This window comes from Sinohyriopsis cumingii, chromosome 9 (genome assembly GCF_028554795.1).
Source record: "Sinohyriopsis cumingii isolate HCF-2022 chromosome 9, ASM2855479v2, whole genome shotgun sequence".
Classification (NCBI taxonomy): domain Eukaryota; kingdom Metazoa; phylum Mollusca; class Bivalvia; order Unionida; family Unionidae; genus Sinohyriopsis; species Sinohyriopsis cumingii.
The window spans coordinates 47,640,586-47,654,305 of NC_142969.1; positions in this window are offsets into that span (position 1 = coordinate 47,640,586).

The window sequence follows — 13,720 nt, forward strand, 5'->3', positions numbered from 1 at the left end:
TCTTCTTTTTATAGTCGATGACTTGCGAAGCGTCGATCCAAGAATCAAAACTGGGTGGATATCCTTTCCAACGTACTTTGACTTCTTTGACACGTCGTTTGCCCACTTTACGGGTTCTGCGTTCGAGAATGCTTTCGATGTCGTACACGTCGTCTTCTTTTTTGGTGACACGTTGTAACTCGGGCAAATAAAACGTTCCTTTGAGTACTTCTCCGTTCATGTCTTCCAATTTATAGACGGCAGGATGACGGCCATGCACTCGTCCAGTGACGCGAAACAATTCGGTCGTCCAGTTAGGTAAGTAACCTTTGTCGAAAGTGCGTTTGGTTTTGCCAATGCGCACCCAATCTCCTACGGTCAACTCTCCACTTTTCTTGGGGACAGCCCTCGTCGGGGACGTACCGAACAGGCGCTCAAACACCAGCACTTCGTTGTCGGGAGTCACGTCTTGCGGGGCACGTCCGATGCTTCGATGGTAAGATTGGTTGTACGCTTGCACCAGGTGCGGTAAGATGTCGATGTACTTCAGAGTGTGGTGATGCGTAAAATATTTCCACATGCGTTCTTTCAAAGTGCGTTGAAAACGTTCCACGATGCTGGCTTTGGTTTCGGGATTCTCGGTGGTAAAAAAATGAATGTCACGTTTCTTTAATTCTTTTTGGAAAGCTTGGTTCAGAAATTCGGTGCCTTTGTCCGTTTGCCATCGAAGAGGGTGACGACCGCTTTGTTTCAACACCCGTTGCAGGGCTCGCACTAACTCGTTGCTCGATTTGGAAGTCAAGGGCACGACCCAGGCAAATTTGGAAAAGACGTCGATGACACAAAACAAATATTTGTAGCCACGATTGTAGCTGGCCAAATGAGAGACATCGGCTAAATCGGCTTGCCATTGATGATCGATGCCTTCCACTCGGGTGCGACTTCTGGCAAACTTGCGGCGAATGGGTTTGTGCAAAGTGTAGGTAGCTTGTTCTTGTAACCATCGTTGCACTTGAGGTAAACGGAGACTTTTCAGTCGCGTTTTGGCAGCACGATACAATTTTTGAACTCCTGCGTAACCTGCAGGATGCGAGGGATCGTAATAAATGCTAGCTAAGACTTTTTCCATTTTTTGTGTTGATTGGTGTCTTAATAAGGCACCCACTCTTGGAAGAGGCTACTCTTTTTCTCTTGGGGTATTTTCTTGGATTGCAAGGCTTTGCGTGTGCGGCCAGCAATAGGTGTCGAAGAGGAGGATGTCTGAGCGGGTGATATCGGTTCTTGTTTCACTTCTGTCTTCACTTCTGTCTTCACTTTCTTTTTCTCTTGTGAGGAAGAAGGGGTGGCCATCATCTTTTTAATCCATCCAATTCTGGAGGTAGGTGGTGTTGTTAACTTGCGTACTTTTTCTGGTGGAGTTTGAAACCCTTCTTCTTCTTCTTCTTTTCCTTTTTCTGTCTTGGTCACGGGTACTGGTGGTACTGGTACTGGTAGTGGTACTGGTGATGGTGCTGGACTTTTCATCAAGGTCTTAAAATCTTTCAAAGTGGGTAGAGCTGTTTCGTCTAAAGCTTTCTGGTGAAAGAGTTGCAGTCGTTGCAAGAGTTGACCGTACTTTTGCGATTTTTCTGTTTCGGACAAATCTTGGCGATCCATCAAGGACTGCAATTCGTGTTGTAACTGGGACATCTCGCTCAAATTGGGATTGGGAGGTAAATGCGGGGTCCGTTGTTCTTGCCACCGATGGTATTCCATCCATCGTTTGTAAGGCACTAAAGCTAGTTTTCGTCCTTCCATGGGGTTGTCAGGGGTCGATTCTGAGATCTTGGGACTTCCGAAGGCCTTTTTATCTTGCTCCCACCAGTCCTCCCAACATGGTTCCCAAGACTCCTTTCAGTATGGGGCCTAACAAGAGAGGTAAAATGCCTCCACGTTGGACCAACATCTTCTTTTTTTGACGAATGGGAATTTTCTTTCGAACCATTTGGCGAAGAACGTGACGATGTTTGCTTAAGCATTGTTTCTGGTGTTTGGACAAAGGGATCGTGCCTTTCAAAACGTTCAAACAACATTCGCACACGGTATCGATGACCTCTTTGGAGGCCGTTTGAATGAGTTTTTTTCGTAGGGGTGGAGAAGCTTTGGACAGGACAGATAACAGGTCCCCATGTTTGGCTAAACGTGGTGGCAGTCCTTTCCTTTTCTTTCCTTGGGGTTTTCTGGAGGGTGACATCTTTGAGTCTTTAGGAGCACCTAAAAACACTGATACTCTACTCGGTCACATGCCTTTTTTATACTGGAACGCGTCGCCACTGATTGTCTTTACGGCGTATCAGTTTGAGGACAGGCATGACACGTCGTGCAGGGGTACGTAACGGACTAAATCGAGCCAGTTCTTGCTTGGACAAATCCAGTAAACTTTGTAACATGCCCGATCTTTCATGGTCTTTGATTTTGGGAGAAGGTACTTTGTGAGCAGCAGCCACTGCCACTAAATTGGAAGGTCCTGCCACTGGGGAAGTTCTTTTGGGGGTCATCAACGGAGAAGTTCTTGGTGTGATCAACGTCTCCAAGTACTCTTCAGTTCCTGGTGACATCAACGGAGAAGTGGACAAACGTGAGGCTGCCGGAGACGCAGTCACCGCTGTGGCAGGTCGTGGCTTGCGAGTGTAAGGTTGCGTCCTGGCCGAAGTGCCTCTCTTGCGACTAGTTTTCTTCTTCTGTGGACTTTTCTTTTTCTGGGGACTTTTTCTCTGTTTCTTTTTCTGGGGGCTTCTTTTCTTTTTCCGGGGTGGTGGTGTCTGGTAAGAGGAGGGCCCTGCCATTGGAGAAGTTATTCTTCTTGGGGACCTGGTCTTTTTCTTTTTCTTCTTGGGGCTTCGTTGAACTTTTGTCTTGGGGACAACTTTGGGGGCATTAGGATCCCATGTTAAGAGTGAGCGAATGATGACCCCTCCTAGAGTACCGCTCCCTCCAGGTTTCAAAATGATTTGTTTTTTGGTTTGAGTGTCGATGCGGGGATCGGCCAGTTGGACCAAAGCGACTTTGTTTCGATCGAAAAAGCGTTGGGTTTGATGAGGAATCTGAATGATTCCTTGGAGTATTTGACGTGCCGTCACCGTGAACCATCGTAAGACTTCTTTGAGACTAGCTTCTAAGACACGAGCTCGTGTTTGTGGATCTTTTTCTCGACTGATGCCATACAAGGCACGAATCAATTTGACGGGAAGATGCGACTGAAGGGACGTCATGTTCACACTGAGAGTGAGGCAGACGAAAAAGGGTCTGAGGTTTTTATAGATTTTTTTTATGGGGAGTGAGATGAAGTCGAGGACGGAGACGTGTACAGGACAGGCCCTCCGTCTTGGCACCAGTGGTGAAACAAGTGGGTACGAAATCGCAAATCCTCGGGGGTCGTAGGTTTCAAATCGACGAGTAAATAGGCGTGTGGCGTTTGAGTGGCATCGTCGTACGCCTGAGTCAGCCAAGGCGTTCCTAACTGTTTGGCTAAGACTTGCACTTGCGATTTATCTCGAGGGCTTTTAAACAAGACCACGTAATGCGCATTGAGACTGATGGTGCGATGGGCTTTACTTTGTTGAAACAAATTTTGGGTGATGTAAACGACACTGGCATTACGGTGATGCCCTTTGCGCGTGAACCACAATTTAATTTCTTCTTCGTCTTCTCCTAACATGTCGTCGAAAATGACCAAATGGGTTAGACGGGAGTCAGAGACGATGCCGTCGTCTTCTTTAGGAATGCCTTCCACAAACACGATGGAATCGCCTTGACTTTCTCGCAAGAGGCTGTACGCCGATTGCCACTCTTTGTAACACCACACGATCCGTTGAGGGGGCCGATCGATCGAATGATGTTTATGTTCGATCAAACGTTTGACGAATTCGGTTTTGCCTGAACCGCTAGGTCCAGCAATGAGCATGTTAAAGGGATGGCGAAGATACAAAGCCTCCCAACTGGCACGATCTAAGTGTTCGTCGATGACTTTGACAGTAGAGGAAGAGGGAGCAGAGACAGCAGAGGTAGCCATGGTGTGAGAAATGTCACTTGTGACACGAAAAACAAACAAGACAAGAGTTTATATACTTTTTTTCAGAACACGTTTATTGAATGTTTCAAATATGAACACGAAAGACAAAAATGCATACAACCCAAATAGTGACGTACAGGAATATAAAACACATCAAAACAATCAAAGTGGAATATAAACAAGTGTCTGTACAACATGTTTTGGGTAACGAAGATGTCCTAGGGACAGTGTGTAATGTTCTTACAGTCTCTACATGAGGTATTGTCACACAAGTGTCCTCCCGGAATGACCTTTCAGGCCTGTCCATGACAGTCCTGTCCTGAAGCGAGTGGTTGTTCTCGGTGACGGGTTCTTCTGGCACCGTCACTAACACAGGTTGAAAAGTAACTTTTTTCCTTGAACAACTCTTGTGCATACTGGGCCACTTCTTGGGTCCAAGCCTCAAAACCCCCCTTTTTCCAGTCACGAACATCTGTCCAATGAGGGTGTAAGTCACAAGCTACACACACATCGTCATACACGTCTTGGGTAGCTAAAAGTTGACGAATCTTTTTTTCCTGTTGAGGTCGAGAAGTATCCAGATGAAACCGCAAGGCTTTGAGCAAAAGGAGTTTTTCGTGACCATTTAAGGCCATGGAGGTGGTAAGTACTGATCGTAAAGAGTCCACAAAGAATCGGCTGGTAAACGAAATCCCAGAAAACAAGTCACTAAGACACACACCACTTGTCGTCCCAAATTGAATGGATAAAGTTCTTGTAATAAACGATGGTAATGATCCACGGTTTGAATATGGTCATTGAGTTCCTTCCACGGAATCTGTTGGATTACATACGACATAAGTCGTGGCATAGCTGCCTGTTTTTATAGTCTCTTTCTTTCGAAAAGAATACACGTACTTTCTAGCCAGTGATGTTCGTTTTCCAGTGGGGAATGTAAATCTTGCATACTGTAACCGAAACTTCAGAGTTCGATTAGAAGTTTCCTCTTCCGCTAAGTAGATTCCACGGAAAATATGTTGGTAATCCTTTTCCTCGTCTTCCTCAATGGGTTGCTCTAGGTGAATCTCGAAGTAACCAAAATGATCAACACGTGAATCATCGGGGGCCTGGAAGTATTGAACAAGGTCTGACCACTGAAACAATTTCTGACGAATCAGTTCTCTTATACCCTTCAGGTACCAGTGGTTAAAGATCTGGTGACGTAACGGATGCAGTTGTTCTTTACGTTTCACTTGTATTTTCACCAGCTCTCGGTAAATCCTTTCTCTCAACTCCTCAGGCAAGCCCAAAATGTACTCTTGTAAAGTATCCATAATTATATACACTGTTTTTGGAATCGTTGGGTGGTGACCAATAGCCTCGTTTAACTTTGTGTCTAATGTAATATCCACTCATAATCAGTCTTCTTGTACTTTGGAACAGAGCATAATTTAAAAACGGATGAATCACTTTGAGTTTGCGTTTCACTTGTATTTTGACCAGTTCTCGATAAATGCGTTCTCTCAACTCCACAGGCAAAGCACGAATGTTCTCTAGCAAAGTATCCATGAATAGGTCATACTAAATCCTCTTTGGTCTGACACAAGAAATGTACTCTTTGCACAAACATGGTTTTACTTCAGTGTCGAAGTTAAATCGTTTAGTCACTAATCTACACATTACAATTCGTTCAGAAGTTTCCTCTTTCACTAAGTTGACATTGTGTTCAAGATGTTGGTAATTCGTTAACTCTTCCTCTGGAATTCGATGCAGTACGTTTACAATGATGTAACTACAATCGTCCATACCAAACCAATCCTTTTTAAAACTAGAGGATCGTTGATCAATGTCTGTCCAATGGAACACTTTCAATTGAATCAGTCCTTGTATAGCCTTCAGGTACCAGTGGTTCAAACACCGGTGACGTATCGGATGCAATTGTTCTTTACGTTTCACTTGTATTTTCACCAGCTCTCGGTAAATGCGTTCTCTCAACTCCACAGGCAAAGCACGAATGTTCTCTTGTAAAGTATCCATGAACAGATTATTATGGTAAGAAGTTACTTCAATGTCTCGGTCCCACTAAAGGTAAGTAATGACAATTCGGTGACCATCGAGCATGTTCTACGTAGGCCGAATCTTGCGGTTCCCAGTGGTGAAGTGACACACCGCAACTGAAGCACTTGACTTTATCTCCTTCGCCCAAGTAGAAAAATCCGGCTCTGGCTAATTCTTCGGGGGTCGGTCCTCCCAGATACTTTGGCCATTTTCCTTTGAACGATTGAAGACGATTTTCAAAGTCGCAGTATTCCGACAAACGTACAGGAAACGAATATTCGTTTTTCACAGGTTCGTTTCGATGAGGGTTGGGTGACAGGAACAGGAGTTTGCTCAGGGCTGGATGACATCCGTAGGGGGGTAGACGTGAAGGTGAACATTCCCCTTTAAACCCGGTAAAATGTCTAAGAGGACGAGCGGCATCGCTTTCGCATCCCTCAGGTTTGACACGCACAGCATCACTTTCCATGACAGGGGCAGTGAGAACAAAGTTCCCATGATGCTTTACGGCATCGCTCAGGTCACAACGTGCAGCATCGTACCCATCGCAAGGCTCACAATCGCACTCGTCTGCAAACTCCGTTACGCAATTACAATGGTAACCACATGGACAATCGCAGTTTCCTTCCGGACATTTTCCGTCGCAATGCATGGGTCTTATCCATCCAATATTAGTCACACTAGAGGAAGATACAACTTTTTTACAATCCCCAAACTGAAACGATGTCTTTTTCAAAGTATTCATCTTGTTCGCTCGGTCTTGGTAGTCACAATGAACTATCGATCTTGACCATAGCCCCCTTTTTATACTAGTCTCAATGCAGTCTCCAGCTTGTACATCTTTCCTTTTTTACGTTTTTTATGTCTTGTTTCGGAAGGTACCGTCTCTAAGGTACCGTCAACATTGTACCGTAGTGTAATGGGTGGAAAGGCCATAGAAAGGTAAGGGTAGTGCGGACACCATCGAGTATGTTCCAGAATAGCTGAATCTTTATAGATACATAGATCCATTCGTAACTTCAGTCCGCAAGCGAAACACTGTACCTCGTATCCCAATCCTGACTCAGGTCCCAAGTAGACAAATCCTGTTCTAACTAAAACATGCGAAGAAGGTAATCCTTCCCTATCCGTAGGCCATTTCTGAAATGTGTCCAATCGACGGGCACAATCACAATAGTCAGGTAAGAAGACTGGAAAATGGTAGGGTTTGAACTTGGAGTTCTCATCGGGTTTCTCACTCGATTCTTGCTGTGGCGAAGTCATCTTTCTGGTGGGTGGCTATCCTCTTACAACCAATGTTTTATACCAACGTGTCCATACGGTAAGGTGAAATGATTGGGAAGTCGAACTCGCTTCTGGTACACGATTTGATAGACTTTTTCCAAAGGTCGACTGACGATGTGGTGAGTGGGTAAACGTACAATCTTGTTCGGTTGGTAAGTGGTCACTTTAAAGTTTCCATCCTCTCCCGATTGCAAGGCTTCTTTCAATACCCCAAAATTGACCACTCGACTGGTACGATAATTCAGAGTCAGTCCTTTCACTTTGCACGTGGTGTGCACTTCTCCTTGTTTGTCACGGTATTCGTAGCCGTAATTTTTGGGACCGCCACTGACAAAACTTAGAATCTTGTCGTCGGGATGCTCGTCTGTCCAGGCTCCTAAACGGTCTCCTTCGATGTTAGGGTGATGTTGAATCGGGTGATGAATGTAAATGCAACTGTCCGTGTCAAAGTACAGGACGCGTTCTTCTAACAGTTCTAAAGCTTCGTACAATTTTAAGCGAGCATGGGCTGTCACGTAAGCCGCAATGATGACGTTTCCAAAAGGGTCGTCTTGTACAAAGTCCAGATCTTCTTCGTAATTGACCAAGATCAAATTCTCTCGAACGACGTCCACGTGTTTCATGTATTTGGTTTTGTCGTGAATCATCTGGAAGTAGCGGGAAGGTTCTGTCAAATATTCCGTCTTGGGTAAACACGGTCGTTGTGCCATTTTACCCCACAAGCAATTTAACATCACTTTGGCAAACGATCGCCTACCTTCGTTTTTCTCGATGTGGTCTAAAGTGATGCCTTCTTGTTCGTAATATTTCTCTTTGAATTTTATTTGGTCTTCGGGAGTGTGACACCAGGAAGGATAGCCGCTGGCTTCTTGTTTCAGTTTCAAAAAGGCATCCACGTAGTCAGCGAAAATGCCTTTCTGACTGGGATCACCCTTGTGGTATTGTTGTGTCTTGGGAAAGTGGCAAATTTCGTACACTTCTAACAGTTGGTATCCCATGTCCAGAGCTTTGAACAATTCTACGCTGACCCAGGTTCCCGTCAAGGCCCGTTCTTCCTGGCTGTGATGACAAGGCTGGTCTTGGTTGCACGTTTCGGCACAAGTACGGCACAAGGGAAACATCAGTTTGCCTTGACAATGGTGAGGTAAGACGGGATGGTATAGGTTCGTGGGAGGCAAAACTTTACACTTGATCAAGCCTTCGTATTGTCGAATGTTTTTCAGGTCGATGTGTTCCGTTAACAATTGCGGGTGCCCTACAGGAAAGCGACAATATTTGCACACGTAGGAATACAGCGAACACACGTCCAAGTATTTGATTTCTTCTCCTTTCTCTTCGTCGGCTTGGTACAGCAAACAGGTGGCATTGGTCCTTCCTCCGTACAAACTATCCCTCGGGTTCAGCGGGTCCATGAACTGGTAACTTTCCACGAGGCGTTTAAACTCGGGATCGGTTTTCATACGGTGATCGTACTCGTGTTCCCACATTTCCACCACTTGGTATCCTTCCTGTTCCAACTTTAGGCGTCGCTGACAAGTGTCCTGGTACAAGTCTTCCATGGTTCGTTGCAAAAACTGATTTTTAGTGCCACGGTCAGGGTAACAGACGGGACATCCGTGAAATAAGCAACCGTTAAACTCGTACACGATCTTGGGGTTTTCTAAGTCCCAGCCATCGACCGAATACGTTCCGATGGTCTTTTCGCCCCCTCCGTTGCGGGCATGCTGAATCCACTTGTCTTCCTTGTCGCACAAGTAATGTAACCAACGTAGGGCTTTGACCGAGTATTGACGTTTGACAAAGTGGGTCGTTTGAGGGCTGATGACAGCCACGGTGTTTTCAGGCATGAATCGTTGTCGATACACTAAGGAACACGCTTTGGCAATGGTGCAAGCTTCTTTCAAAGGATCGACCCCTCCGTGTTCCATGAACAGTTCTCGAAATTTTCCACAGCAACGCCGTAAAATGTCCACATCGGAACGACAATACTTTAGCATTTCTTCCTGAAAGTCGAAAGGGTCCGAGGCGTGAATCTGGTACCAAGCGTAGAAAGCTTCTCGTTGTTCGGTACGCATGTTGTCGGGGTCGTAATAGTGAGCCTCAGGTAAATGGGGTAGAACGGCGTGTTGATTGGCTTCCGTATTGAAAAAGTGTGGAAAGTACCCTTTAGCCATTTCTGTCATTCCAAACGTTTTAGGCATTCGACTCAAAGGCATGGCCAAATAGCTCATCGAATCTTTAAACTGTACTTTGGCTCCGTTCAAAGTCACTTTAGGACGCTCGGTGCCTTGTTCCGTATAGTACCTCAAAAGAAACTGTCCATCGTATCCGGAGAAATTGTGAGCCATCACCGTGGCATGACGATGACAATCTCCGTAACGTTCGATGTCCTCTTGGCTCCACGTCTTGTCGATGGGGTCTAAGACCCATTGGGCAAAATCGGCTAACGTGTTTGGTCCCCGAAAGATTTTTTCACGCCCTCCGGGTATCTTGCTGCAGTGAGGGCAATGACTGAAGATAGGTTCTTGAATGCACTTCTCGCACGCTCGATGAGCCACGCAGAAATTAGGAATGTGAATGCCGGTTTCTTGCATGCATTCGAAATCGAAAAAGATGAAATTGCCTTTCTTCTTGTGACCGTCCTCTTTCTCTGGTGGGGGTTGGTATTTTTGCACGTAACTTTGGTGTTCCAAGTGCACGATGTGGTGACAAATGTGACATTTTTTCTTTCCTGAACATACGTGTGCCTTGGTATTATTGGTACGTATGCCTTGTCCACACGCGGGGCACAATCTCAGCAGTTGACAAGCGCATTTCTTCTGTGAACCTTGCGTTTTCAGATGTTGTTGGTAACAGGTAGGGCTGACAAACGTGCGCAGACAAGTTGAACAAGGCACTGGTTCTTCGCTCAGACAGGGTGAAGAGGCCAAACATCCTGTGCATTTCGATCCACAATGCTTGTGTTGCTCTCGATTGTTATAACCATGGTCACATTTCTCACAGTAATAACCGTATTTCAGGAATCCGGTGATACTGGTAATGGTATCGAAATGTTCATCGTGATAATAGACATGAATGTATTTTCCGTCCTTAAAGTCTTGGCCTCGAAACAACAGAGGTCCGCGCACTTCTTGAGGGTGCACTTTCAAGGTGTAGCGTGGAGCTAGGGCATCTTGCAATTTTTGCATCTCAGGAATGCCACAGGGTGTGTCTTTGGACAGGCCAGCTTGTTGCAACAGGAGTTCTGCTTCGTTTCGTTGTTTGGCTCGATGGGAACGTTGAATAGTGTTCCAGGTTCTTTTCCATTCTACCGTGTCGTTCTTGTCGGCATAGGTTCGTCCCACCACGATGGCACGGGCTAAACACATCTGGTCATGAGAGTTGTTAATTCGGACGAGACTCTTTTTGGTGTTGCGAAGGTCGTCCACCAATAATATCTTTTTGCGTCCAGTTCCTTGAGGAGGAGAGACGTGGGTCATGTCCAATGTGGCTTTTCCATCGGTGATGTCAAACTGGTCATTGGATTGTTGCACGTGTTGAATCTTGTCCATGACTTTGGAAGCGTTCAATTCTGCAGGGGTGCTAAACTCGATCCAAACAGGGGATTTCAAACCGTCGTGTTGTATGGAAAGTCTCAAGCGATCGTCTTCTTTGGGTTGACATTGCTGCTTGAGTGCAGTGAGCAAAGAATCCCACACCTCGGTGATGAACACTTCTGCTTTCTCTAACGGCACTTCAGCCTTGAAATCTTTAAACTTCACTGTGTATTTGTAAGCCGTGGTTCTAAATTTTCTAGAGGAGCGCTTTTCCGTCTCTCGAATGGAATAGTACTTTTCAGGGTTGACTAAGGGTGGTGAACTTGGTTTAGAGGGTTCGGATTCTGGTTCACTCATGTCCTCTTCAAAATCACTGGCATGAATTTGTGCCAAGATTTCAGCCCTGGTACGAGGCGATAGATCACGTTTCTGCCTCTTACTTTCTTCTTCTTTCTTCTCGAATGAATGGGATCGTTTCATCTTGAAAGCAAAAAGTCAAATGACTCAAGTTCAAACACCATAAACTACTTTATAGTCATAGCAGACCAGCGTATATAAAAGGGTGTGTGTCTTGTCCTTTCACTATTCATTTCACTCTCAAGCCGAGCACAACGATGGAAGAGACTAACCAGATGGAACGTTTCGTCAGAGCTTTGCGAGGGGTCATTAGAAAATTCTCTTCAGACCAGCCTACGGACTACTCTCCTTCCTTTAGAGATAAAAGTCAAGATACTTGCTATATCTGTCAGAAGAAAGGGCATTGGTCTTCAGAGTGTCCAGACCGTCAAAAAAGAAAAAAAAACAGGGGATAAAAAAGACAAAAGTCAAGATACCTGTTATTATTGTAAAGAAAAAGGACATTGGTCTCCAGATTGCCCAAAAAAGAAACAAGAGGAGTCAGAAGAAAAGAGGAATTCTTCAGAAGAAGAGAGGGATTCTTCAGAGGAAGAGAGGGATTCTTCTGAGGAAGAAAGAAGACAGGTGAAGAAAAAGAAACAGGAGAAAAAAAGAAGAAGGGAAGAAAGCGAGGAGGAAGAAGAAGAAGAGGAAAAGAGTGTGACGGTGAAGAAATTCAAAAAACAGAGAGACTAAAGAAGGAGAAAAGAAGAAATCAATGAACTTTTTATTAAAGTGTTGAGTTGTGAATTGGATTGTAAAAATGGAGAAAAGAATAAATGAATGATATAAGGTAAGAGTCTTTGAGTTTTGATTTTAAAATAAGAAGCTACACTCACGCACTCATACACAGACACGTACTATAAGGGTAACATGGGTGAGTTTTTTTTTTTTTTTTTTTTTTTTTTTGAGTTAATGGCAAATTGAAATTGTATTTCTTTTCGAGAAATGTGGGTGGCCCTGAAAAGGGCCTTTTTCTTCATGGTAAAGGGGTGAGTTTAAGCAATCAACTTTAACTGCCTTATGCCTTTGCCACGGCCAAGGCCTACTTCTGGACTGCGTAATGTTGATGATGATGATTGGGTTGAAATCACTAAGGGTGGTACGGTAGGCTTAGTCACAGGGTTGACGTGTTTAGCTCGGGAAGGTCGTATTCTCTTCGGTCGTGATAAAGAAGTCTGATACATTTGTTTCAGACTTCTTAACTCCGCTAAAATGTCCAACAGTACCGTGACCGTTTGATTTTCACCCTCTTGTTTCTTTGCTGCTACTTCTTCTTGCTGTTGTTTTTTTCTTACCTCTTCTTCTTGTTGCTGTTGCTGTAGGAGAAAAGCTTGTTCCGCTTCCTTTTGTCGTTGTATAAATTTCTCCAATTCTTCTTTTTGTCTCTGTCTAAAATTTTCCACTTGCGGTAATGAAGAAGGTAACGAAGGTTCCGGAACAAATTCTTGCGAGGAGAGAAAATCCACAAAATCCCAATTCACCTCTTCTGAAAGTAAGTCCGAGTTCCCTTGGGCAGTCTCTCCTGCTGGTGCACCCCAATGGATCGTTTTCTGAGCTTCCGTCATGTTGAATCACTGTCGCATAGATTGACTGCACACAAGCGCTAACGAATTTATATAGACTACGTGACGTCACAGACTGCACTCTTACGATTGGATGCGGGCTGACTGAATTCTGTAACGCGTGTTCGGATTGGTGAATGAACTCAATCCGTTTCAATCCTTCCTGTCCCTATAAATAAGCGCCGTTCACTGCATTGATTCACCTATTCTCGGAGCCTCAACATGTGGACAGACGTTGAATCTTCAACCCTTGTGTCAACAATGATGTTCAGGACGGACATGCTCATGTATGTCCGATCCAAGTGGACCGTTGTCCACAGGACCAACAGCAGCCTGTGGATAAGAAGAGTCTATATAGAGAGACAAGGTTGCCTCAAGAGGACTCTGATGTATGGCCCTGCTGTAAGACGAAGTTTGAGGAAAAGAAGATGTCGCAAATGCCCTCTATGTTATGGGCATATTAACATAAACCCAAAGGCCCTTTTCAGGGCCAGCCATATTTCTCGAAAAGAGATAGTCTTTAAATTGCCTACCCCTTTTAAAAATTTAAAAAAAAAAAATCCCATGTTAAATTCCCCTTGTACGTATAGTATCCCACGATTTATTCCCATGTTAAATTCCCCTTGTACGTATATGTTCCCACGATTTATTCCCATGTTAATTCCCCTTGTACGTAAAGTGTCCCACGATTTTTCGCCATGTTAAATTTCCATTGTACGTAAAGTGTCCCAAGGGGGTCTGTAATGCTAATTTCCATTGTACGTAAAGTGTCCCCCTTCACTACTCACGTACAAAATCGTCTGCTACCCAGCGTGTCAACTTGCCGCTAGAACGGGATTCTCAAGAAATTCCCCGGCGTATAGTCTGTTTCT